This window comes from Felis catus, chromosome A3 (genome assembly GCF_018350175.1).
Source record: "Felis catus isolate Fca126 chromosome A3, F.catus_Fca126_mat1.0, whole genome shotgun sequence".
NCBI classification, from domain to species: Eukaryota; Metazoa; Chordata; class Mammalia; order Carnivora; family Felidae; genus Felis; species Felis catus.
In genome coordinates this window covers 63,400,247-63,428,163 of record NC_058370.1, presented here as the reverse complement: position 1 = coordinate 63,428,163, position 27,917 = coordinate 63,400,247, and the positions used below count along the sequence as shown (strand labels likewise).

Below are 27,917 nucleotides of genomic sequence, written 5' to 3'. Positions count from 1 at the left end.
TCCCCTCCCCTCCCCTTCCCTCCCCTACACTTCCCTTCCCTTCCCTTCCCTTCCCTTCCCTTCCCTTCCCTTTCCTCTTCTTTCCTTTTCTCTTCTTCTTTTTCCTTCTCTTGGGAAACTTTAGAGATTAAATAATTTTAAAGAAGCATTCAGTTGTTATGTGCTCAGCCCAAGAATAGTCCAGACAAGCAGTCAAAAGTATCTAAAAAAAAAAAAAGAAAGAAAGAAAGAAAAGAAAAGGTTATTAAACTATGTTTCTTCTTACTGGCACTAAAAAGTATATCTACACAATAGGCTGCATAACGCTATGAGGTGAGAAGAAAAGCCTTTAATTTTAGGACGAAAGAATAATTTTTGTCATGATTGAGCGTCTTTAAAAATTAGTTTACCATATAAAAATGTCAGCCCAACAGTTTTGTTTGTTCAAGACCAGGGTTAAATTTCTTATGATTCAAACTTCTTAAATTTTTTAATTTGGTTTTATGAATTAAGTAAATTACCACTGTTTCCACAACTTGCTTTAAGTAAAAAGTTACATGTATAAAATTGTATTCAACTAAATGGAATGAAATGACTGTCTGTTCAAAAGGTTTAATTTTGTGAAATTCTTTTTTTTTTTTCGTTTTTATTTTATTTTATTTTATTTTATTTTATTTTATTTTTGGGACAGAGAGAGACAGAGCATGAACGGGGGAGGGGCAGAGAGAGAGGGAGACACAGAATCGGAAACAGGCTCCAGGCTCCGAGCCATCAGCCCAGAGCCTGACGCGGGGCTCGAACTCACGGACCGCGAGATCGTGACCTGGCTGAAGTCGGACGCTTAACCGACTGCGCCACCCAGGCGCCCCATAATTTTGTGAAATTCTTACAATGCTACAATGATAGGCATTTAATGTGTTAGCTATGTTATCATTTCCAGATTTTTAACTAACTTCAAAACCTTAGGCAAATCATTAATTTAATTAATAAATAATCTTTGGATGTATAGGCAGTTTCTAGAAGAAGAAACAAATATAAAACATTAGTCACTAAACGTAGTTTTAAGTTACCTTTATCGCTTAAATTGACAATAGATTAACAAAATCGGCAAATACACTTGGATGATACACACATTTTAGTTATTTTTCCTCCTCAGATTTGTTAAAATTATGTGAAACAAATATTGAAGGAAAAAAAATAGACAGCATTTTGTTTTCAATTCTTTACCTTTCTTTTGTGCCTGGAAAAAAGAAAAGTTAGTTACCTTGGATAAATGTGACAATATAATATTTTTTTAAAACATAGGTATATACACAATGATAATGCATATGCTTTTCTGTTTTTAAGAAAGTCATAGTTTATTTATTTATTTATTTTTAAATGCTTATTTATTTTTGAGAGAGAGAGAGAGAGAGAGAGAGAGTGCATGAGTGGCAGAGAGAGAGAGGGAGACAGAAAATCCAAAGCAGGCTCTGCGCTGAGAGCAGAGAGCCCGATGCAGGGCTCAGACTCACAAACTGTGAGATCATGACCTGAGCTGAAGTCTGCCGCTTAACCGACTGAGCCACCCAGGTGCCTCAGTCATAGTTTTAGATGGTAAATTTACTGTGATATATACATTGTTTCATTTATTTTATTACTAAGTTACTTATATTCTAAAACCATAAAGGCTTAAAATGAATACCTATTTGCATATTTATAGATCTGTATATGAATGTGGCAATGAATACATATAAAGGTGTATCAATAAATCCTTTACTGCAGACCATTATGTGACTAATCTACAAAAGGAGTAATATTAGAGTTTTGATCTTTTTTTTTTCTATAAAATGGGTATGTTGTTTTAGGTACAGATCAGAAGTCACTAAATTCTTTTGCTCACTCATGGTACTTCTTGACATAGTCCTAAATCTTTTTTTTTTTTTTAATTTTTTTTAACGTTTATTTATTTATTTATTTTTAAAAATTTTTTTAACGTTTATTTATTTTTGAGACAGAGAGAGACAGAGCATGAACGGGGGAGGAGCAGAGAGAGAGGGAGACACAGAATCGGAAGCAGGCTCCAGGCTCTGGGCCATCAGCCCAGAGCCCGACGCGGGGCTCGAACTCACGGACCGCGAGATCGTGACCTGAGCTGAAGTCGGACACTCAACCGACTGAGCCACCCAGGCGCCCCCTAAATTATTTTTTAAGAGTCCCTATTTTAGGATGCCTGGCTGGCTCACTCAGAACAACATGTGACTCTTGATCTCAGCATTAAGTTCAAGTGCCACATTGGGTATAGAGCTTACTTAAAAGTAAAATCTTTAAAAAAAAAAAGAGTCCTTACTTTTGAAAAAAGTTAAATTCCTAGCAATCATTGTTTACTGTAACGTTTTTACAACTTTGCTGCAAATTGTTAGTCTTTAGATATTTATCAATCTGTCTCTTGGCAATCTGTCTGTTGCCTTTTCTAAATTCAACCCTCAAATTCTGAATAATAAAGCTGTTAAGATGCCTTTTGTGACTGAACTATTTTTCAGTTTCCTAAATGACTAGTAGGCAAGACCAAGAATTGTTCCATTCGCTATAAAAGAAAGGAAAATAGGAATATCAGGTTTGTCTAAAATTCTTCAAATTGTAAAATTCTCCAAAACCTGTATGAGAGTTCCTTTCTTTTTTTTTCTTTTTTTGGCAAATTTAGGATGAAGAAAAAAAAACTGACAATAAAAAAGAGTTTATCTTCTTAGGCAAATTATGCTTATGTAAAATGTCTTTCTCAAAATCAAATATGCAGGATTGTGTACTTTCTAGGATTGTATACTTTTGAAGTTTTTTTTTTTTTAAACATGCTCATGTATAATCACAAAGATTGGTACAATGACTTTCTGTCAAAATGTGTTTCCTAGGATCCTAGATTCACAATCTGTATTTCCCTTTGTTTATGAAAAATATGAATAAACACTAGCAGTATTAATTCAAATACCTGGTAATCTTCAGAGATCTATTGTTTATTTCAGCATTTCATTGAGTAATCAAAACATAGCCACCTTGTCTGACAGTGTGACAGCAGTAGGAAAAGGTGTAAAAACTTCAATTGATTTTGTTTTAAGGTCTCCACCAAACGTAATGGTTCCCATGCTATATAGATTCTTCTGTTGATAGAAAACGCTCATCACTTCTCAGCGGGTCACCACCTAATCTTTACACAATATTGTATTGCCCTTTCTATATCACCGCAGCACTAACATAGCCACTGTCTTTCCTTTCCGTGAAAAGAGAACCCTGTGATTACATAACCCCTACCAAGGAACTCTCCTTGTCCCTTACAGATCTTGGAGAAACACCTTGCATATCTCTGATATAATTTTATAATCATTTATACTTAAACTAAAAGTTGCCAAAGAGGCTAGGCTATCACAGATTTGAATTTACCCTGGAAATTTAAGCTTCTCACAGAAATTAAATCAGTTCAGTGGCCATATTAACTGCTCTTGCCTAGGCCTGCCAACTAACAAAAGATAAAATATTTGTACTGATAGAAGATATTGTTAGTCTATGATTTCAAAATGCTTTAGAAACAGAGTTCCTGACCACCTCAGGAATCCTTATAAAATAGACTGTGAAATAAAGAACCTTGAGATGTTTTGCTTGGGATAGACACAATAAAAGTGAGAATTTAACAAAAATCCTTTCTGACATTACCCGCAATAGCTGAGAGAAAGAAATTAGTCATGATATAGAGGCAACATTAGTGGGGTAATTTTAAGAAGTATTGCTGATGTTTGTATTGTATATATCCTATTTGTCAAATATTTATAGCTCATTCCTTCATTTCCTTTGTGACTTTGCTCAAATATAACCTCATGACTAAAGTCTTCTCTATTTTTTAAAATTTTTTTAATGTTTATTTTTGAGAGAGAGAGAGAGAGAGACAGAGGTGAGTGGGAGAGGGGCAGAGAGAGAGACAGAATCCGAAGCAGGCTCCAGGCTTCGAGTTGCCAGCACAGAGCCCGACACGGGGCTTGAACTTAGGAACTGCGAGATCATGACCTGAGCCGAAGTCGGACGCTTAACTGACTGAGCCACCCAGGTGCCCCTTCTCGGACTATTTTATATGATATAAGAAACTTCTCCTCCCCCAATCCTGCTTTATATTACTTTATAGCAGTTTGTGTATTGTCTGTCTTTCCCAGTAGAATATAAACTCCATGAGGTTCTTTGCTCTATTTAGTCCTGCCATTTTCAATGCCTGGAGATGCCTAGTATACAGTGGGCACTGAATAAATGTTTGTTAAATAAATAAAATACCTTCCTAACTCTATTGCACTTAGCAGTTTTCATTTTGTCATTCAACAAACAGTACCTTTCATCTTTTCAGCACTGTGCTGAGATCTGATAATGAACAGTGAGTAGCCTCTGCCTTCAGGGAGGTTACAGTATAGTCAGAGGCAAATGTCAAGTAAATTGGCCACTAAAGCACAGTATAATAGAGGTTGTGTTAGGTAGATATACCGGACACTGTGGGACCATGTAGCAGACTCTTGTAGCCCAGCTTTAAAAAAAAAAAAAAATTTTTTTTTTTAATGTTCATTTATTTTTGAGAGAGAGAGAGAGAGAGAGAGAGAGAGAGAGAGATTGAGTCAGAGCACAAGCAGGGGAGGGACAGAAAGAGAGGGAGACACAGAATCCAATGCAGGCTCCAGGCTCCAAGCTGTCAACACAGAGCCCAACACAGGGTTCAAACCCATGAATCAAGAGATCATGACCTGAGCCAAAGTCAGCCACTTAACCCACTGAGCCACCCAGCACCCCTTGTGCAGCCTAGTTTTGAAGGAATCAAAGAAGAATTCCTGGAGGAAGTACAGTTCTAACAAAGACACAAAGGACAAGGAGCTAATCCAGATGGGCAGTTTGAAGAGTCAAAAGTGTTTCACTCTTAGAAAAGGGTGTACAGTGAGAGAGGATGTTGGAAAACTGAAGACTTCCCCTCCCCAAGGGCACTGATTTGTTTCATGTGTTCAAGTCTTTGCATGTGGTGCTCCCTCTGCCGGAAATGGCTGGAATGCCACCTGTTTACTGCACAGTCACTTCTACATCCTGAGAAACCTCTGGCTTCTTCTTTGTCCCATCTCTATGACCAGTGTTTCCTCCGTTCAAGCCCCTAGCAATGCTTTTCCTCAATGTCAGATGGATTTCCTTAGAGAACAGAAAATATGTCTCAGGTCCTTTGTATCATTAGGCACTAGGAAACCGAAAGACCTGGCACAGAGTAGGCACTCACTAAATATTTGCTGAATGAATGAGTGAATAATTAGTTCTGCTTCTGAATGTCATTTCCTGATTCTATTACTTGGAGGGAGGAGTAATGACTGGAAAATCCCATGACCATCCCACATCAAAAAAAAAAAAAAAAAAAAAAAAAAAGAGACAGAGACAGAATGACTGCAGAGTGAAAAATCATCTAAATATAGATATTGACAGATCTATTGGTGTATCTATTTTGTCTATCTACCTATCTACCAATCTATCCATCCAGCCATCCATTTATCCATCTATCCATGTTCTAGCTGGTGCTTAATTAGTAAAAGAGGTAAAGAACCACAAATGTGTCATATTCCATAAACTTGTCAATATATGCCTCCAATTAGTTCTGTGAACACATCTGTATTCTGTGAGATGGGGGTTTCATTCAGGGTATTTATTAGGGACCACCTTTCTGTTGGAGGTGAAGAGGTAGGATTGGAGAGAGAAATGTGATGTAGGCTCACCGAAGCCTCAGGAAATGCCATGGGGAGTCCTAGAGCACATACGACCTCAATCAGAGTTGTCCCATAGTGACCTGAAATATACCAAGAATGCTATCAGTTTATCAACGGTTGGATGGAAGGGTGTGTGTTTGGGCGTGGCAATAGTTTAGGGAAACCCTGATTGGAGCGATAGCTGGGGGCTATCTGGTCACCAAATTCTGAACAGCTTGGGCAGCAAGTACTTCCTTGAAGTAGGACCTCTGTGTCCACTGCAGTATTATTCCATAAGCATGCAGTCACAATTTCCAACGAGGAAGGTTATATTCAGATTTCCCTAACAAGAATGTGTCTATTTAAAAAGGTGTGGAAAGCAACAAAGATGTATGATGGAAATCATTATATTGGAAATACACTACAAACACACTTTTCCCAGAGACATTATTGGAATTTGAAGCATCACCATGTCGCTTCCTTTCTTAAAGTTTGATGGGCAATACTTTTATGCCAGGATTTTGGTTTACTTTATCCCAAACGACATCTAACATTTTCCATGGTAGATTGCAGATCACTCTCTCCTTTGAGGTACTGTGATTTTCATATTTTCCATCCCTTTTCCATGACATCAAGAGCCAAGTATCCAAACAAATTTCACTTAAACGGATTCATATGGTAGCTTTGCACTTTGAAGTTTAGTGTTAATCTTTTATATTGTAAAATACTTCTTCAAACCTATTTAAAATGTTTAATGTTTATTTATTTTTGAGAAAGAGGGACAGAGCTTGTGTGAGGGAGGGGCAGAGAGAGAGAGAGAGAGAGGGAGACACAGAATCTGAAGCAGGTTCCAGGCTCTGAGTTGTCAGCACAGAGCCCAATGCAGGACTCAAAACCATGAATGTCAAGATCATGACTTGAGCCAAAGTCAGATGCTTCACTGAGCCACCTAGGCACCCCAAAACCCATTTTAAAGCAATGAAACCAATTGATCTCTTGGTACTTTTTCTTTCTTGCGGGGAATAAGTTTAGGAATTCCCTGAGCCTGCACTGATGGGTTAACAAGGCATAAAGAATTAGAATGCCATAGGATGTATACACCCAAGACTGGGTAAACAAGATTAGGTGAGTAAGAATAGGTGAAGTGAAGCAAAAGTCCCAGCATAGGACAAAGGTATAGGAATAGGGAATCTCAGGGTGAAAACATTCAAGATGAGGTAAACAAGATTAGGTATTCAGAGCAGAAATGCCCCCCCAACTTAGTACTATAGCAGAAAGCTGCTTTCACAGGAAGGAAGGACCAAATTAGGTGAACAGGTAAATAGGGCTCTGGACAGCCTTGGGGCAAAGTTGCCCAGAGTGGAGCTAATTACCAAAAGAAAGGTGCCTTCTAGACCCTGAGGTAGCATGCTTTGTCTTTCTTGTCCCCTAGGCCAGTTTAGGTAAACAGAGATGGTTCCCCCCCCCCCCCCATGTCTGCTGTAAACAACCTTCTGCCTGGTGCCAGGATTTTGTTTTGTATTGACCCAAACCCCTAACACTGCGTGTCTTCAAAATCCCCTTTCCCTCACACCCATGAGTTAATGTTCATGATTTCATTGTCTCTTTGTGCACTCCCATTCACCACGTTTGTAAGCCTTCCGATCCTAATAAAAACGGAGCAAGGACCCTTATTCAGGGCTCTTGTCTTCTCCCGGACATTAGCCTCTCTTGCATTTTCAATCCTGCATCCTGCTCTCTTGTTGGAAGAGAGAACTTCAGACCCAGAGTCTGCAATGCTTTCTTTTTTCCTTTTTTTAAAAATTTTTTAAAACATTTATTTATTTTTGAGACAGAGAGAGACAGAGCATGAATGGGGGAGGGTCAGAGAGAGAGGGAGACACAGAATCTGAAACAGGCTCCAGGCTCTGAGCGGTCAGCACAGAGCCCGACGTGGGGCTTGAACTCACGGAACGCAAGATCATGACCTGAGCTGAAGTCGGACGCTTAACCGACTGAGCCACCCAGGCACCCCTCTTTTTTCCTTTTTTTAATATTTATGTATTTTTGAGAGAGAGAGACAGAGTGTGAGTGGGAGAGGAGCAGAGAGAGAGGGAGACACAGAATCTGAAACAGGCTCCAGGCTCCGAGCTGTCAGCACAGAGCCTGATGTTGGGCTTGAACTCACGAGCTGTGAAATCATGACCTGAGTTGAAGTCGGGTGTTTAACCCACTGAGCCACCCAGGTGCCCTTCTTGGTGCTTTTTCAATGTAATAGATATAATTGAAGAATTTTGACCTAGTAAGAATTAACTTTTAGTGGGGAAAAAACGCCGCTTTCCCTCTGAGTGTAAGAATTTTTTCTTTCAGGCTCTGTTTTTCTACCTGTGTCATCCTAGACTATCCTATTCTATTGTTGCTCTTTCTTTCTTGCTGCATTTGTTATTGGTTCTAACCAGGGTTTCATGTTTTTCTTTCTTAGCTGTTTTCTTTCACAGCTTATACAGTTATCGCTATCAATAGGATCTAGAGGTCATCAATAACACATTAAGGGTTATCTCTGCATTAAAAAGTATTAGACTCAGTCAAACTTTCACTCTTTGAAGATGACATAATACTCTATACGGAAAACCCAAAAAGATCCCACCAAAAAACTACTAGAACTAATTCATGAATTCAGCAAAGTTGCAGGATATAAAATCAATGCCCAGAAATCGGTTGCATTCCTATACACCAACAATGAAGCAACAGAAAGAGAAATCAAGGAATCGATCCCATTTACAATTGCACCAAAACCCATAAAATACCTAGGAATAAATCTAACCAAAGAGGTGAAAAATCTATACACTGAAAACAATAGACAGTTTATGAAAGAAATTGCAGAAGACACAAAAAATGGAAAAATACTCCATGCTCCTGGATAAGAACAAATATTGTTAAAAGGTCAATACTACCCAAAGCAATCTACCTATTCAATGTAATCCCTATCAAAATAACACCAGCATTCTTTACAGAGCTAGAACAAACAATCCTAAAATTTGTATGGAACCAGAAAAGACCCCAAATAGTCAAAGCAACCTTGAAAAAGAAAACCGAAGCAGGCAGCATCACAATCCTGGACTTCAAGCTGTATTAGAAAGCTGTAATCATCAAGACAGTATGGTACTGGCACAAAAACAGACACTCAGATCAATGGAACAGAATGGAGAACCCAGAAATGGACCCACCAACATATGGCCAACTCATCTTTGACAAAGCAGGAAAGAATATCCAATGGAATAAAGTCTCTTCAGCAAGTGGTGCTGGGAAAACTGGACAGCGACATGCAGAAAAATGAAACTGAACCACTTTCTTACACGATACACAAAAACAAACTCAAAATGGATGAAAGACCTAAATGCAAGACAGGAAGCCATCCAAATCCTCAAGGAGAAAGCAGGCAAAAACCTCTTTGACCTTGGCTGCAGCAACTTCTTACTCCACATGTCTCCATCTCCAGACGTAAGGGAAACAAAAGCAAAAATGGACTACTGGGACCTCATCAAAATAAAAGCTTCTGCACAGTGAAGGAAACTATCAGCAAAACTAAAAGGCAACTGAGGGAATGGGAGAAGATATTTGCAAACAACATATCAGATAAAGGGTTAGTATCCAGAATCTATAAAGAACTTATTAAACTTTATGCCCAAAAAACAAATAATCCAATGAAGAAGTGGGCAAAAGACATGAATAGACACTTCTCCAAAGAAGACATCCAGATGGCAAACCGACACATGAAAAAATGCTCAACATCACTCATCATCAGGGAAATACAAATCAAAACCACAATGAGATGCCACCTCACACCTGTCAGAATGGCTAACATTAACAACTCAGATAACAACAGATGTAGGTGAGGATATGGAGAAAAAGGATCCCTTTTGCACTGCTGGTGGGAATGCAAACCAGTGCAGCCACTCTGGAAAACAGGATGGAGGTTCCTCAAAAAATTAAAAATAGAACTACCCTATGACCCAGCAATTGCACTACTAGGTATTTATCCAAGGGATACAGGTATACTGTTTCGAAGGGGCACATGCACCCCAATGTCTATAGCAGTGCTGTCAACAATAGCCAAAGTATGGAAAGATCCCAAACGTCCATTGATGGATGAATGGATAAAGATGTGGTGTATACACACACACACACACACACACACACACACACACACACACACACGATGGAGTATTACTCAGCAATCAAAAAGAATGAAATCTTGCCAGTCACAACTACCTGGATGGAACTAGAGGGTATTATGCTAAGCGAAATTAATCAGAGAAAGACAAATATTATATGACTTCACTCATATGAAGACTTTAGGATACAAAACAGATGAACATAAGGGAAGGGAAGCAAAAATAATATAAAAACAGGAAGGGGTTCAGACATAAGAGACTCTTAAATATGGAGAACAAATACAGGGTTATTGGAGGGGTTGTGGGAGGGGGAGTGGGTTAAATAGGTAAGAGGCATTAAGGAATCTACTCCTGAAATCATTGTTACACTATATGATAACTAACTTGGATGTAAATTAAAAAAAAAAAGTATTAGATGCATAGACCATTGAAAAACTGGCAGATCTTTAAGCTTCAAGACTCTTGACACTCAGCTGTGTTCCCCTTATGCACTTACATCTCTATCTGCCCCTCAAGGTTATGTTCTTTTTCTCTGTTTTCACTGTACTGTAACAGAATGGTGTTCCGGCTAGTTCAGTTCAGTTCAGTTCATCAGATGCTATTGGTAAATAGAACTGGTAAATTCTATTGCCATAGAAGGTAAATGGGGACTAGAGGAATAAAGATAACCTTTCCCGGCTCCTGCCATCTGATGGGGTAGACATTCACATAAACACTTCAGTACAAAGTTAAATGTTGACTTTGTCGTATTGGATGTGCGGTGGGAGGGCAAAGAAAAGGCACTTAGCTCAACCTAGAGGTTTGAGAAAGGTTTCTCGGCATGACAGATGATATGAGTGTTCAAGGATGTGTAAGAGTCATCCTGTCCCATAGTGCAGAGCATCATGTGGAGGAAACAAGAAGGGGTTGGAAAGGTAGCCTCTGGGGTAATGTCTGCCATGCCAAGGAGCATCTATTGTATTCTATAGGCCATGGGGACCCATGAAGAGTTAAGCAGAGAAGTCACTTCTATTTTGGAAATACCATTCTCGCTGGCAAATGAAGGATGGCTTGAAAGTAATGGTTCTCAGTGTGCCCAGGACTAGCAGCTTCAACATTATCTGGGGACTTGTTAGAAATGCAAATCCTCAGGCCTCAACCCCCACCTCCTGAATCAGAAACTGGGAGTGGGGCCCACCTGCCTGTGTCTTACCAAGCTCTGCAGGTGATTCTGACACTGGCCAAAGTTTGCGAACCACTCCTCTAGATCAGCAGGGAGCATTTGACAAAGTCTCAGATTGGGGTGCGGAAAGTGAGGGGCAAAATTTAAGAGGGGGCCCAAATCCTTGATAATCAAGATAAATAATATTTTAGTGCAATTATTTTTTAAAAATCAAAATTAATGCCAAGAATTCACCGTGTTGTGTGTTCTAGGATGCTGTGTTATTGTGCAATGCGAACAGTTGTTTCCAATCAGGCTTGGGGTTCCCAGGGCCCACACAGCTGTCACATTCCCCATCAGGAAGATTGGGTAACATGGGGTTCAGGGAAAGCTTCACAAGTGTGAGACCCGTGCAGTTGACTAGGGCCCCATGTTCAGAAGGACCCCACGCTTCAAAAGGCCCCATACTTGGTTTAACATTCTTCTGTCACTGTTTTGAAATTCGTCATAATTTTTGAAGAAGGAGACCTGTATTTTCATTTTGTACTGGGTCTTGTTTCAAAGTTTCTCGTGGACTGGTTTCCCGATGTCTTCTTTTTGTTGTTTTTTTTTCCCCCTTCAAATTTTACATCAGCATAGAGTGAATTCAGTCTTTTCGTTGTTGCAAACCTTTCATTAACTTTTCACACTCGGTTCAAAATATGAGAGGACCTTTTGGTAAATGTACACAGGGCACACATTTTTCCTCTTACTGCAGGCTCCAATATGGCTTGGCCTGTAGTGGTCTGAAGACATTTTTGATCATCACGACTAAGGGATGCTACTGACATCTAGTGGGTAGTGGCCAGGATGCTACTAAACATCCTACAATGCACAGGACAGTTTCATAAGGAATGATCCTGTCCCGAATGTCAATAGCGCTCAGATTAAGAAACTCTATTCTCCAGGGACAAGTAAGGAGGTTGTTAGCAGTGTCTTGAATTGCAGCAGTGACAGCAAATGTGCAACTGTCTAAAACCTGATGATTAACCAGCGGGGAGGGAGTGGAGGCTGAAGGAAAGAATGGCTCCCACTTACTTAGACTTACTTACTTGCTTACTTAGTCACTTATTTACTTAGGCTTACTTAGACTTACTTAGTCACTTATTGACTTAAGCATGAGCTGGAGGACAGAATTCAGAAGGAGGAGCTAGTTAGGTAGAAGCGAGGCAAATAGAGAGAGGAGTTGATAGCAGGACATCAAACAGGGATGTGTGAAGGCCAGCACCTGAAGCTCTGAAGAGATGTTTTAGAACTGTCAGCAGCACCCGTTGTGGTCCTCTGTTTCACCCAAACCTCTGAGACAATTCCATCCGTCTTGCCTCAGAGAACGGACACCACAACCAAACCAGGGGACAAGGAAGGTCATTTTTGGCTTTTTAAGTCTCACATGATTTTTCTGAAACCCATGGCAGAGAAATAGTTTTGTGCATTTCAAATATTTAAGCCCTGACGAGCTCAAGGAATAGAGTGCATTGTCATGCTAGAAGTAGCAGCCTGGGAAAACAGGCAAGTCCAAGTACTTTTTCTCTGTAAAGAAAAAAGGGGGGATGGCCAGGACAACAGTATTTGGTGGGGTGGCAGCCAATGGGGGAGCAGAATCATCACTGGGACTTCCCTGGTTCCACCTAAGCAGGCACCAAGGACCTGCCTTTCCTGATTGTACCAAAGTGCAATGTCTGAGAACCCCAAATCAGCAGCCAGCGCACCCCATGCTGCATTCAGGAATGACCCCTGCCTATGGGCAGCCTTCTTACCAATAGCTCAGAACACTTGCAGGTCACGGCATAGACGGAAAACCCCATTACCGAGTCTTGGGTGGAGCTACAGTCCATGCAGAGATGAATGCCAAAGTGATCTCCCACTGCTCTGGTTGCGTTTCATAGGCAAGTTTCTCTAGAACTGTTTTTGGACAAACTTTGTCCTTCATCTCCAATTTTTGCATCATCAGAGAGTGAATGCACTTTTCACCCTAAATATTTTCAACCTTGTTTATTGCCACCAATAAAAAGCAAGGATTTTTCTTTGTTGTTTATTTAATCTTACAGGATACATTTACTAGCTATAAAACAATTTTGTTTCCTGCTTTTTTAAACATTTACCTATTTGTTTATTCTTTAACTCTGCACCCCTGGGTACCTTTGGAGGCAGGGATGTTGTTTTGTTCAATAGCACATCCCTAGACCATGGCACAGTGCCCAAGAAGCAGTAGGGGTCTGTAGTGGATGGTGTGGTGTGCTTCCTGGATCCTCCTTTTAGGACCAAGGCACTCGTTCCCCTAGCTACGGCCAGTGTCAACTGATACAACTCAGTGATCAAATTACTGATGGATGTGGGACAGAGGCTCTGTCCCTTGCCAAGCCAACTCCAGAGCTCCCAGTAGGATTGGCTAAGTCCTCTGTGGCAAATTCATCCCAGTTCAATCCTTTCTGACTAGTTCTCTTTCCCTCATGCCTTTCCAGGGGTTGTTCTCGAGAGCACTCTCCAGAAACCCTCTCTCATTCAAATCTCTGCCTAGAATCGGTTTCCTGGCAAACAGACGTAAGACAAGATTTAATAAATATTCGTTGAATAAATGGATGAATGGGCTCTTCCATTGTAAACCATGAGGTTCTTCACCCTAAGCAGAGATTATCATGGAAGGCCTCTGACCTTTATTTGTATATTTAACATTTTACTTTGTCATCTCAGGCTCTAAAAGTCAAGAGTTCACACTCCAATCATTCACCCAGCCTCGGGGGCACGCATGACTTGTACAAGATGATAGTATTAATACCCATTTGTTTTAGTTATATTGTCATTTGACCACCAGATGGCAGAGGTGACACTTGGAAAGCCACTCTTTCTGGACCTAGGTCACCTACTCCAAGATTCAACATTAAACCCAAATTACCCATTTAGTACCATTAATTCCCAAGCCTTCGTAATTATGGCATTGTTTCATTTTGTAGGAAAGTGTCACCGACACAGTTGGCCTCATTTGCATATAAAAAGGAGCGTTTGGAATATAATGGAAAGGGCCCCAGACTAAGTAAGCATCAGAACCACACTACACACTGGCCATTTGCCCCATTTGAAGGGTTTCTTCGGTAAAATAAGGTTTCTTCGGTAAAAACAGGTCTGTTGAGAGGAATACATGAAAATTACTGGGGTCTGGTGGAAGGGACCACACGTATCTCTCCCTACTCCAGGAGAGCTCTGGGCGTGGGGCCCGGGATGGAGTACGCGTACAGACTTTACCTGGCTCCCAGAGGAAGGGGCTAGTGTGTGTGGTGCCCTTTAAGGAGCCCCTGGCTCCTGATACACGCGCTCCAGTCCAAGCCAGGCTCCCGGGCGCGGCGGGGCAGTTACTCCTTGGCTTGTGCGCCCCCTCTGAAGGTTGTTCCCCTCCAGCACGCTGGGAGGCTTCACTTCTTTCAAGAATCCCCAACTCCAGTCCTTGCTTGCGTGTGCGTGCTGTGAGACGCGCAAAGGGGGGCGGAGTTTGGGTGCATTTTTTCACACTGGAAGGGGACGGTCACCCCCCTGCCTGGATCACCTATTCCCGCACCAGTGACGGGCTGCGGGAAGAGGCCAGGGCCAGCCAAGCCAGGGCAGTCTGGGCGACGTGCCACTGGAAGGCGAGGATCAAAGAGGCGCAAATAGCCGGACGTGCCTCCAGACTCTAGGGGCACATCACTCAGGCGCTGGAGAAGTACGACCTGGAGGACCCTACGGCACCGAGGGGAGGAGCTTCTGGGGTCACGCGACCCACCAACGCACCCACTTCCGCTGCTAGCACCTGGACCACGTGGTGGTTCTCCCGTTCAAATCCGGTTCAAAGCGTGGACTGTGCCAAGGACCCAGTGATGCCCCCCTAAAGAAGGACTGCAGTCAGAATTCCGAAGACTTAGCCGTGCTAAAGGAACACCACCACCTTCGAAACTTTGTGATGTTTTGTCTCAGCACCAGTGTGTCGCGGTTATAAAACTAGCAGAACAGCTTGCATTTGTATTTATTTTCTATTTCATATTTCTCTGTAGCATGTTTTTTCTCTCCTCGATATCTGGCCCCTAAATTAAAAAAAAAAAAAATCTCTTGGAGAAAAAGCCTCAAACTCAAAAACCGCAGCTGCATAGGTTTACTTTCTCCAGCCCTGAGGCTGCCTGAGCCAAGGGGCCGGGGACAGCTAGCCAAGTGAGTACCCTGCAACAGTCTGGCTTGGACACTGGGGTCAATGGAGGTGTGCAGCCTGGAGTCCGCTCTCACCTCTTTCAGTTGGGCGATGCATTACTTTCTTATTGCCAGTGTAACAAATACCACAAATTTAGTAGTTTAATATATACATTTATTATATTGTAGTCCAGAGGTCAGAAGCAGCAAATGGATCTTACGGAGTTAGAAACACAGCTCCCTTTTCTGATGCTGATCCTCTTACCTCTTTTTCATAAAGAGCCCTTGATTACAGTGGACCACCCAGCGAATCCTGGATAATCTCATCTCAAAATCCTTAATTTAACCACATCTGCAAAATCCTTTTGCCATGTGAAGTGACATCCACAGGCCCGTGTTACCAGGGACATCTTTGTAAAGACTTTATGCAGTCTATCCCAGGGAGTTCTGAAAATTGGGAGTAAATTAAAGAGGGCTATAGGTCTAGCATCAAATGTGAATGAGAAAAATAATAGGCCATTTGTTGAATGTGGATTATATTCCAGAAACTGTGATAGGCATATTACATGTGCTGTCTCATTTAATTCTCACAGGTATGTAGCAAAGTAGGTATTATTACAGGTTTTTTTTTTTTTTTTTTTTTTAAGGTGAGAAAATTGAGGCTCAGGGAGGTTAAATAGTTCACTGGTCTGTGGTAAAGCTTTGCATTTGGGTCTTTTTGATTCAATTCTTTCCTATAATCTCTAGGAAAATCAGCTTTCTCACTTGTGAAATGGAGATAGTAACTAGTCATAGGTTTGTGTGAGAATTAATTGAGCTGACATGTGTAGAGGGGGTGGCTCGTGCCAAAGGTTCCAGTAGTGACAGCTGTTACTGTTACTGTCAGCCAGTCCTAACCTGCCCTCATCCCTCCCAGCTGAAGTGCTTCCTCTCTCTCTGGCAGGCAGCCTCACCCAGTTTAAGCCAATTCTTTTCAAATTTTTTAATTTAAAAAAGTTTTTATTTTTATTTATTTTTTCTTTTAAAATTTTTTAATGTTTATTTTTTTGAGGGAGAGAGAGAGACAGACAGAGCATGAGCCATGGAAGGGCAGAGAGAGGGAGACACAGAATCCATCCGAAGCAGCTCCAAGCTCTGAGCTGTCAGCACAGAGCCTGACTCAGGGCTTTAACTCACAGACTACGAGATCATGACCCCAGCCGAAGTCGGATGCTTAACTGACTGAGCCACCCAGGTGCCCCTTTATTTACTTATTTTGAGGGAGAGAGAGAGAAAAAGAGAGAGTGGGGAAGGCACAGAGAGAGAGGGAGAGAGAGAGAAAATCCCATGTGGGGCTTGAACTCAGAAACCATGAGATCAAGACCTTGAGCTCAAGTCAGATGCTTAGCTGACTGAGCCACCTAGGTACCCCTAAGCCAATTCTGACCGAAGTGGGCAAAAGCCCTGGTGTAGTAATTCTAGGCAAAGTAGGCTGTAAGCTCTAAATTAGTATGCTGCTACAGAGCTGGTACCATGAAATACTAGGGCAGAGCATTCAATTGAAGAAAAAATACAGTAAAACCTTAGTTTGTGAACATAATTTCTTCCAGAAACATGCTTGTAATTCAAAGCACTTGTATATCAAAGCGAATTTCCCCATAAGAAATAATGGAAACTCAGATGTTTTGTTCCACAACCCAAAAATATTCATATAAAAATGATTACAATACTGTAATCTAATACAAAATAATAAAACACAAAATATAAAGAAAAATAACAAAACTAACTTCCACTTACCTTTGAAAATGTTCGTGGCTGGTTTGAGGGAGATAAGAGAGAGGAGGGTTATTGTGTAGGACGACTTTCACTAACAGAATCACCGCTTTCTCTTGGCTCAGTGGAATCTTTTTCTTTCTGTGCAACTTTAACAAGGAACCTATCCAATGACACTTGCTTTTGCCTTTCTTAAAGGATTTTGCGGAAATGTGACATTGCATTGTCGTTAAACAAAATCGTTGCTCACACTGCTACAGCTTTATTTGGGTGCTGCTTTTCAACAAAACTTTACATTGTTTCCCACATTGTACACATCTCCCTAATCATTTGAAAGGAGGGATTCCTCCACCGATTTCTCCTCCTCTGCATAAGAGATGCAGATGTAGACTTCTTATAAAATCTTGCAATTTCAGCCACTCGCATACTTTGTTCACACTTCTCAGTGATTTCCTTCTTAACTTCCACCGTAATCATCTCCTTCTCACCCCTTTCTTTTCAACCTTCTTCTGCATGGGGGCCATTGTATATGTTGACACAATGTTGGCTACAGTACAGTATTAATAAACTCTTGCCATCTACTGTATTTAGTGTAACTGGCAATAAGGCAGTAGAGGAAAGGGTCTATATCCGGCAGACAGCCAGGCCTAGAATGAAGCAAAGCATTCCTAAGCTTACTCTTGTATGGATGAGCAAAGCACTGTCTGTAGGTACTCTGAAGTGACAAAAAATACACTAGTGCCAGTTGTGGGCACCTTCCAACATTCTAAAAAATCACAGATTTCTGCCAAACACCACAGCCTGAGACCGAGCATCCGAGCATGGGAGATGATCACCCACAATCCCAGAGAGACGGGGGGGGGGGGGGGGGGGACAACGGCTCAGTTGTGATCATGTGACATTCGGTGTCAGGTACTACTCGTATTGCAATACATCACTCGTTTATCAAGTTAAAATTTATTAGAAATGTTTGCTCGTCTTGCAGAACCCTTGCAGAACAAGTTACTCGCAATCCAAGGTTTGACTGTACTATTTTTTGTGTACTATTTTGTGTATTATTTAAAAATTTTTAATGTTTATTTTTGAGAGAGAGAGAGAGAGAGCATGAGCAGGGGAGGGGCAGAGAGAGAGAGGGAGACACAGAAACCAAAGCAGGCACCAGGCTCTGTGTGCGCAGTCAGCACAGAGCCCAACATGGGGCTCGAACTTACGAACCAGGAGATCATGACCTGAGCTGAAGTTGGACGCTTAACTGACTAAGCCACCCAGGTGCCCCTGTGTATTATTTTAAAATAAAGGTGAACGTCCCTATTTTGTAGCCTTTTTCCAGAAGTGCCCACAGAAGTGAATCAAGCTTTGTCTGAAAGGGGCAAGAATGTTAACTACTTTAACTCAAACCCAAAAATGACCAAAGCAGCTATTCCACTGGCTCTCAATTCAGTGCTGCTAATAAGGCCCAAGATGATATGTGTCTTCACTCAAACCAGAAACCTAGAAACCATCCTCTTGCCTTTCACTTATTGCCTGCATTCAACTAGTTCCTGAATTCTGTGGATCAGGCCTCCTAATCATCTTTTAAATCCACTTAGGTACCTTTCATGTCTATGGCTCACAAGTACAGCAATTGAGGAAGAGTATTCAGGTTATTAAACTTTGTATCTCCAAAAACTAACCCCAAACTGGTCAGCTCCTGTCCTCAAGGCTGAAAGAACTTGTCCACGGCTTCTCATCACAGACACGGAAAATAAGAATACGGAGTAGCACTCGGGGGTAAATGGACAAGTATGGGTAGGGGTCCCTAGCTATGGCCTGGCTGACCTGAAGGCTGAGGGATCCTGATCGTGGTGTAACCTTGACCATTTGCAATACCATCAGTCTGCTAAGCACACCATTTGGGAAGTTCAGATCTAGTTCTTTCCTTTTGTGGCTGGACCACACTTGGATTTGAGATAGACTGATAACCTGGCTGTTAGGAGTGAGTTCTGGATCCCTCTGCCTGTCTACTGAGGAAGCACTGTCTTTACTGCCATTGGGCTACTGCTTTATGAGCCTCCACTTCTGCCCTGAAGCCCTGCCTACCGTTCATTTGGCACACTCTTCACCCCAGTGGTCAGACCCCTTTCCCTACACACTCAGGCACTGGCTGAGAGCCTGCTGTGAATGGACAGCCAGACTGGTTGCTCATGCCCACTTGGTATTATTGCCACTGGAATTCTTGCCTCCCTGATATCTATATGCATTCAACCCAAGTCACCAATATTGGATTAGCTAGCTATCCTCATGGCTGTCTTGCTCATACCTCAGGGAAAAAGAAAGGTATTATGGCAGCTCCTAGAATGCAATGGTGTAGATATTGGAAAAAGAATATTCCATTCACTTGTAGGAGAGAACTGAGGTGACCTTTATAGGTTACCTTCACTTGGTTAAGGATTAGTGCTGGTGACATCAAGTCAGGACCAGAACATACCTTTCTCTGTTCCTTATATAAAGCTATGTGAATTAAAAGCAAAATAGCCCAAAACTTACATAACCAAATGAAAATAGTCCCTATCAGAGAAATCACCTTGGGAGGCCATACACTTGTTTCTTCAAATATTAGTATAGCTCATAATATTTTGGGAAATCTTTTTGGATGTTCTTTTTAAATCATTCTTTTCAGGATTGCTGATGATATAGAAATCTTTATCCTTTGGAACTGGATTTGATTTTTCAAAACCATCAAAAGTAACTTTAAGATATGGCAGGTATGGGGGCGCCTGGGTGGCTCAGTCGGTTGGGCGTCCGACTTCGGCTCAGGTCATGATCTGGCGGTTGTGAGTTTGAGCCCTGCGTCGGGCTCTGTGCTGACAGTTCAAAGCCTGGAGCCTGCTTCAGATTCTGTGTCTCCCTCTCTCTCTGCCCCTCCCCCGCTCATGCTCTGTCTCTCTCTCAAAAATAAATAAACATTAAAAAAAAAAAAAAAGGTTATGGCAGGTATGATCAAGGAGTGTGCTCAAATGGCCAAAAGCAAAGCTAGGCCATAAATAGCAAGGCTGATTTCCTTATGTAGTCAGAATAACACAAAAGAATGATAAAAGAAGAGTTTCAGAAATTTTAGCAATTGCAGCAGATTGACATAAATGTGAAAGGTCACACTAACTTGGATATGCAAGTCTTGGGATGTTCTAACCAATCTGTGGAACAGTAGAGAAAATATTTTTGTTTTTGCAGTTTGGGCTTTCTAAGAAAATTGTACTGGGGACTTGGACTAAAATCAAGCCCTGGAAGGTTAATTTATGACTGATTAATGAGTGAACTCTGTGACACATACAGAAGAGATTTACCATACACACATAAAATTTACACATATAATATTTACTCTGTAACATCCACAGGAGGTAAATTACAGAGATTTACCTCGTGGATGTGTATGTGTTTGTGTTTGCATTTCAAGGGGAGGAATGAGACTTGTATTGTGGAGGCATCTCTGGGTAGTAAAGCTGGAGACACCAGGTTTATCTTTCCCCTGGAGAAATTTACTTATATTCCAAAAGGTTAAAGGTTAAGAGTAAGAATCCAGGATGCTTCCTATGGCATTTCTAAGGAAACTCTCTAAAGAAGAGGGGAGAGGTACAACTGCTTCTCCCTTCTGTATAAGTGCCCGGATGCATTTTTAGGGGGTTCCTCACCTATAAAATGCATTACTTCATATGTAGAGTTTTATTTAACCAGCTCTGATTCATCCCAGGGATAAGAATTTGGGCACTGGGGAACCATGTGGCTGTTGTTGGCTGAAAGTAAATAATAGCAATCTGCTCTGCTCCAGAAACCTAAAACATGCAGTCAGGATAATATTAGTAAATATGGGTATTAAAAACCCAACACAATCTTCACCTTTTCTAATACATAGAACTATGTTTTACAAACTCTTTTCTCCCCTTGCAGAACCCCGTAGGGTGGAAGCCTACTCTCTACAATTTATACCACATTTTCCATCTCCATTTCAGATGTCCCAAAGAAATAGTGGTAGGCATCTACTAGTTCCTTCCATGGGAGGGCTGAGAATTGGGATGGTCATAAGGACCAAGTGATGCAAATCTCCCTCATTTGTCTTTCTTAGATAAAGTCCATACATGGGCTCCCAAATGATGGCTGGTTTGGGGTGGCAGAATAATGTGGTGGAAATGAGATTGCTTTTTAAAATAAGAATGAAAAACATTTCTTTTCAAAAGCATTTTAATCAAGGATGGTGCTACATGTTAAAAATTTTTATGTTTTTCCATCTGTGCCCTACACAACTGCTACCTTTCTTTAAAATGACAGTAATATCTTGGGACGCCTAGGTAGCTCAGTTGGTTAAGCATCGGACTTTGGCTCAGGTCATAATCTCATAGTTTGTGAGTTTGAGCCCCACATCAGGCTCTCTGCTGTCAGAGCAGAGCATGCTTCAAATCCTCTGTCCCCCTTTCTCTCTCTCTCTCAAAAAAAATAAACATTTAAAAAAATAATAAAAAAATAAAATGACAGTAACATCTTGATCTTGGGGGTGTGAGTTCAAGCCCTACACTGGGTATAGAGATTATTTAGAAATCAAATCTAAAAAAACAAAATAAAATAAAATGATAGTAACATAATTCAAATGGTAAAAAATGTTACCTTTCCGGTGATTATAAAAACAGGCCTTAAAAGAAAAGTTTATTAGCCCAGTGTTACAACATTAAAGAAAGTTTAAGAAGAAAAAAGGAAGAGAAAAATTTCACTCAGTCTCACCAGCTGGATAAACTACTTTCCTAAAACACATTCTCTTCCAATCCTTATTCATAGTATCTATGTTTTTATGAAGTTGTAAACATAATAAATGTGTACATAATTTTTTGTTCTAATATTTTCAGGCCATATTTACAAATATTTTTCCTTATTACTTTTTAAATTACTTAAGTTTTCTTTTAAAGATTTTATTTTTTGATGCAATAGGTATAAACAGCAATAATGCTGAATTTTAAAAACACAATATTGAAAACAATCCCATTTACAATTTCACCAAAAATAATAAAATACCTAGGAAGAAACTTAACCAAGGAAAGACCTGTACTCTGAAAATATATAAGAATGATGCAAGAGACTGAAGATGACACAAGTAAACAGAAAGATATCCCATGCTTATGGACTGGAAGAATCAATATTATTAAAATGTTCATACTACCCGAAGCAATCTACAGATTTAATGCCATCCTTATCAAAATACCAACATTTTTCACAGAACCAGACTAATACTAAACAAACAAACCACACATACACACAGCATTGAGCAATTTTCACGAAGCAATCTTCTATTTGGATGTTATATTTCATGGTATATTACTTAAACTGAGTTGACAAGTTATTCTAACATACTTTCAAGTAGGAAACTAGGAAGTTAAACTTCCTCATAAATACTTGTTTTTTTGTACTTTTCTGTAGGAATGCTATATTCCCTATGAAAAATTATGCTATTATTCAAACAATGCAAAAATAGCATGGAAAGTGAGGGCCTCCTGAATTTCACTACCCTAAAAAACCAGTGACTACGATTTGGTGAATATCCATCCCGGCGGAACTCCTCATTCACAGGTGGAAACAATTCTGTAGTTGGCTGCCCCAGAGTGGTAAAGTAAGCACCACTGCCCAATAACGCTGTAAAGAACTTGACCCTAACCCAACAAATATTTGCTGAGTTACGCGGGCTCGGCACTGGGCTAGGCACTAGGGATCTAAAGATGGTCCCTATCTTGGAAAAGTTCATAAACTCATAGGATGTTTGACAAGCATACAAATAACTGGCATGTACTACCAAAATGACAGTGTTACAACTGAGACGAATGGAAGAAGAACAGGGATTTCTTGTCAGGTTGCAGTGAGGAGGTGACGTTTGAGATGGGTCTTCAAGTGTGCTGGTTTCTCAGGTGGGAGTAAGAAAGACCGTCCCAGCAGAGAGCACAGAACAGCACAGGAAAGAACCATGCTTTCAAGGACTATTGAGAAGGTCACTCAGGCTGGAGCAGAGCCTGGTATATAGGGAAAGAAAAGACTATCACATAGAAGACAAGACACTATGTGCTCTCAAGTAGGGAAGGGATAAGATCAGAATGGCTTGAAAAGAGAAAGTTTGGAGAACATCTAAAACGTTCCTCACCCACAATAAAACTCGTTTCACGTTTAAATTCTGTGGCTGTCTTCTGTGAAAATGTATGCCATTAAAGGCAAATAACTTTGTAAGAAAACATGAGCATTAATGTGTCCTTAAGATGTACTGTGGAAATCCTATTCAAACAACTCTTAAATAAATAATTCCATAGTTGTGATTCCTTAGTTAGTACATTTTAAGCATTGAGGAAAACCCTGCAGATGTGTTATAGTACTATGGTAGCCTCCAAAATGGCACTCTCCAATTGTATTGGCGTCCGGGTATTCACACTTGAGTGTAATCCCTTCTCACCATGAATAGAGCTAACCTTTGTAACTAACAAAATGTTGTTGAAATGATGTTTGACATGTGGCTGGGCCACAAAAGCCATTAAAGCTTCTACCCTGCTGTCTCATGCTCATCCTGGGGGTGGGGGTGTCTGCCACCATGTTGTAAGGATGTTTAAGCAGCCTGGGGAGAAGCCACATGGAAGGAATTGAGGCCTCCATTTACCAATCAGAGCCACTGGGTGTAGTCATCTTGGAAGTGGTTTCTCCAGCTCCAGCCAAATCTTCCAATGACTGTAACCTCATGAGAGATTCCTGGCCAGCAGCACTCAACCACATACATGACTGTTGAATTTCTGACCCATAGAAACTGTGAGATAGTAAAAATGTAGTGTTTTAGGGGCAGCTGGGTGGCTCAGTCTCAGCTTCCTGCTCTTGATTTCAGCTCAGGTCATGATCCCAGGGTTATGGGATAGAGTCCCACATCAGGCTCCACACTGAGCATGGAGCCTGCTTAAGATTCTGTCTCTCTTTCCCTCTGACCCTCTCGCCCACTTGCACTCTCTCTCTCTCAAATTAAAAAAAAAAAAAAAAAAGTAGCATTTTAAGGCATTAAGTTTTGGGGTAACTTATTACACAGCAAGTTCCCTCTGACCCTCTCGCCCACTTGCACTCTCTCTCTTTCTCTAAATTAAAATTAAAAAAAAAAAAAAGTAGTGTTTTAAGGCATTAAGTTTTGGGGTAACTTATTACACAGCAAGATAAATACCAGAAGAATTCTGCTTTCTTTCGCTGACTCAGGGACAAACACATTAACAAATAACATATATATATATTTTAACAAGTAACAAGATTTCATCTTCTATTAAAAAATAACACAATATTCATACTCATAGTTCTAGATATGACATCTAGATGGGCATGAAACCATTAAATAGGCTTTTTTTTTTTTTTAAAGCTTATTTACTTATTTTGAGAGAGAAAAAGAGAGAGCAGGGGAGGGGCAGAGAGAGAATCCCAAGTAGACTCTGTGCTGTCAGCGTGAGCCCAATGTGGGGCTGGAACTCACAAACCCTGAGTTCATGACCTGAGCTGAAATCAAGAGTTGAACACTTAATGACTGAGCCACCCAGGTGCCATAACGCTTCTTATGATGGATTCTTTAATTATGTAAATCATCATGTATTCCTGGCTGATTACCATAAATTGTGTTTTTTTAGGAGGTACTGGGAATATAAAACTGACTGATAGACCATATTATGTTTTTCAGTCTAGGAAAACAATACTTACAGGAAAAACTTACCTTGGCTTGGTCTGAAGTTTGGCTTGAATAGAGATGCTTAAGGAACAAGTATTAAATGAGTAGGCAGTCAAAGCCCTTTTTTGTGGTATTCGGAGGTCAAATTTTAATCATTCAAATGTCACAGATTTTAAAAATCTGTGTGAAAATGTGTCATTAAGTAAGTATAAAAAAAAAATCCATTCCCTAATTGGGGGGAAAATGCTGCTTCAACAGGTACATATTTCCAAAGCTAAACTACACTGAACCAAACATGTATATATTATTTTTCATGATTTTATGTAGTCCACTTTTTTTTTTCAACGTTTTTTATTTATTTTTGGGACAGAGAGAGACAGAGCATGAACGGGGGAGGGGCAGAGAGAGAGGGAGACACAGAATCGGAAACAGGCTCCAGGCTCCGAGCCATCAGCCCAGAGCCCGACGCGGGGATCGAACTCACGCCCGCGAGATCGTGACCTGGCTGAAGTCAGACGCTTAACCAACTGCGCCACCCAGGCGCCCCTATGTAGTCCACTTTTACAAGAAGATGTCATTTAAGTGTTTTCTTTTACACTTTTACATACTAAAGACTATGGATTCTTTAAAAATTCCCTTGGGGGGCGCCTGGGTGGCTCAGTCAGTTAAGCATCCAACTTTGGATCAGGTCATGATCTCACTGCTGGTGGGTTGGAGCTCCGAGTCTGGCTCTGTGCTGACAACTCAGAGCCTGGAGCCTGCTTCAGATTCTGTGTCTCCCTCTCTCTCTGCCCCTCCCTACTCATTCTCTGTCTCTCAAAAATAAATAAACATTAAAAAAAATTTAAAAATTCCCTTGGAAGGGGCGCCTGGGTGGCGCAGTCGGTTAAGCGTCCGACTTCAGCCAGGTCACGATCTCGCGGTCTGTGAGTTCGAGCCCCGCATCCGGCTCTGGGCTGATGGCTCAGAGCCCGGAGCCTGTTTCTGATTCTGTGTCTCCCTCTCTCTCTGCCCTTCCCCCTTCATGCTCTGTCTCTCTCTGTCCCAAAAATAAATAAACGTTGAAAAAAAAATTAAAAAAAAATTCCCTTGGAATACATTTTTACAAATAAAATAGATAGCTATTTAGAAAGAAGTTCATGGCCCAAATTCATGGTGCATTTTATTTATTTATTTATTTCTTAAACTTAAAAAAAAATTATTTATTTATTTATTTGGGGGGAGAAAGAGAGCACGCTCACAAGCGGGGGAGGGGCAGAGAAAAGGAGAGAGAGAATCCCAAGCAGGCTCCATGTCATCAGTGCAGAGCCTGATGTGGGACTCAAACTCACCAACTGTGGGATCTCTTCTGGAATCAAGAGTTGGAAGTTCAACCAACTACACCATCCAGGCACCCCTAAACTTTTTTTTTAAAGTTCATTTATTTTGAGAGAGAGAGAGAGAGAGAGCGAGCGAGCACAAGGGGGGAGGGGCAGAGAGAGAATGGGAGAGAGAGAGAATCCCAAGCAGGCTCCACACTGTTAGCGCAGAGCCCAATGCCGGGCTTGAACTCAGGAACAAACGCACTTGGTTATAGGTTAGTTCATTTCAGAGTTTCTCATTTTAATTAAAACCCTTGGGCGTCTGGGTGGCTCATTCGGTTAAGCCTCCAACTTCGGCTCAGGTAGTGATTTCGCAGTCTGTGAATGCCAGCCCCGCATCAGGCTCTGTGCTGACAGCTCAGAGCCGGGAGCCTGCTTCGGATTATGTGTCTTCCTCTCTCAAACCAAACCAAACCAAACCAAACCAAACCAAACCAAACCAAACTCTTACTGTGGCTTCGGCTCTCACTACCTCCCTCTCCCGACACCATCTCCCAGGCTCTATAATCGCTGGTTTCCGCATCCCGGAGGCAGTTCGTCCTGTCTCTGTGCTGGGTAAAATGTGTGGGAGGAAGAGTGGAACGTCAGATTGAGGCAAAGATGCTTCCGAAGTGCTCGAGGTGTAGACTGCCGTAAAGCGAATGAAACAGGGTTCCAAACCGCTGAGTTCGCCCCTGGCTTAGAAGGGGTTGCACCGCGCATTCTTTTAAAGTCGCCGTCTACCCAAATCCACTCGGCAACACCCGTTCCCAGTGACATCACGACCGTTCCAGCCTCCTGATTGGAAGAGCTCAGTCATTCAATTCTCGCGATCACTCCTGGTCCAGGTCCCCTTGCTTCCCTCCCATCACCCCTACCCGGTAGTCAACAGACCACGTTGCGGGCCACGGAGATACCGTAGAACCAGAGCAGCTCCGGCACTCATCTAGACGGCTGCGACTCTTCTCAGACGCTCACAAGCACGAGGTTTGGCTCCCAGGCATTCTGCCAGACCCGCGGTAGCGCGCGACTCTTCACAGCCCTGCTCGGCCACTTAGCTAGGGCAGCTAGGTGATTCGCACCAATTCCCCCAGTCCTGGGCTATCGCGAGAATTTGGAGGTTTTGGTACTGATATCCGGTCGCTTACGTCTCCATGGAGACAGCACTTTAACTACTTTTTTTGATCACCTGTCATTCTCTGGATTCCACGTGGTTCGGAAATTACCCAGAGAATGTGGGAGTCAACCAGACGGTGTAAATGGGAGGAAAGCAGCCGTCAAAGGAAAGCAGCCAGTGGGATTTAGGACTACAATTTGCCGAGCATCTTCTGGCCACTGAAGCAGTGTCATAGGGTGGGCACGGGATTTTCCCTTTTGGGGAGGCCCAGTTCATCAGGACAGACGTTTAGGTACCTGTTGACCACGCATAAGCACCGAGTCAATTTTTGCATAGTATTGAGGGTTTCAAGATCAAATCCTGCTGTAAACTTACTCGCCATTCACCAGAAAATAGTCTCCCCAGTTATCTGTCTCTATCACTTCTTAAGTTTGTGTATTGGTCACTTTTTCTAGGAAGTGATCCCCATTTGTTCCCCTAGATATAATCATGTCACTTTCCAAATTCTTCCCTTGTTGTTGCCATTGTGTGTTTATTTTTATTACCACTTTCTGTTAAGTAGTTTTTCACGTTCCATTGCTGTATTGATTTCTTACTTTGCAGATGGACCGTAGTTTTTTTTAAGGTCAGGACTAACTTGTCATTTAGATATAGAATATATCTGGTAGTGCACTTTTCTATTGTTAAAGGCATACCTCCCTTCTAGAACATCTCTGACAGTATTTGTTAGTTAATTCGTTTATTCATCAGATATTTATTAAGCACTGAATATATGCCAGGTACTGTTTTAGGAATTGAGGATTAAAACAGTGGATAAAACAGATTAAAGTTGCTGC

General features: G+C 41.3%; 1 protein-coding gene and 1 long non-coding RNA gene across 8 annotated transcripts in view; one reads left to right on the top strand and one right to left on the bottom strand.

The window, feature by feature from the left end:
- Positions 1–64: 64 nt before the first annotated feature.
- Positions 65–26,572, bottom strand: LOC123384435. Of its 2 annotated transcripts, XR_006595515.1 has the most exons (4): positions 26,437–26,572; positions 14,274–15,085; positions 5,730–5,800; positions 65–202 (listed from the first exon to the last, which is right to left on the bottom strand). It is a non-coding gene; the product is annotated as an uncharacterized LOC123384435 (long non-coding RNA). The 2 variants fall into 2 exon arrangements; XR_006595514.1 differs by lacking the exon at positions 5,730–5,800.
- A 223-nt stretch (positions 26,573–26,795) lies between these two features.
- Positions 26,796–27,917, top strand: part of THADA (THADA armadillo repeat containing) — a 332,244-nt gene continuing 331,122 nt past the window's right edge. For 3 of the 6 annotated variants that reach the window (XM_045054143.1, XM_045054146.1, XM_045054145.1), the window contains exon 1: positions 26,796–26,951. The gene's annotated coding sequence lies outside the window, so the exon portion shown is untranslated. The remainder of the gene's footprint in view (positions 26,952–27,917) is intronic. The other 3 variants (XM_045054144.1, XM_006930069.5, XM_045054142.1) reach the window with 1 other exon arrangement.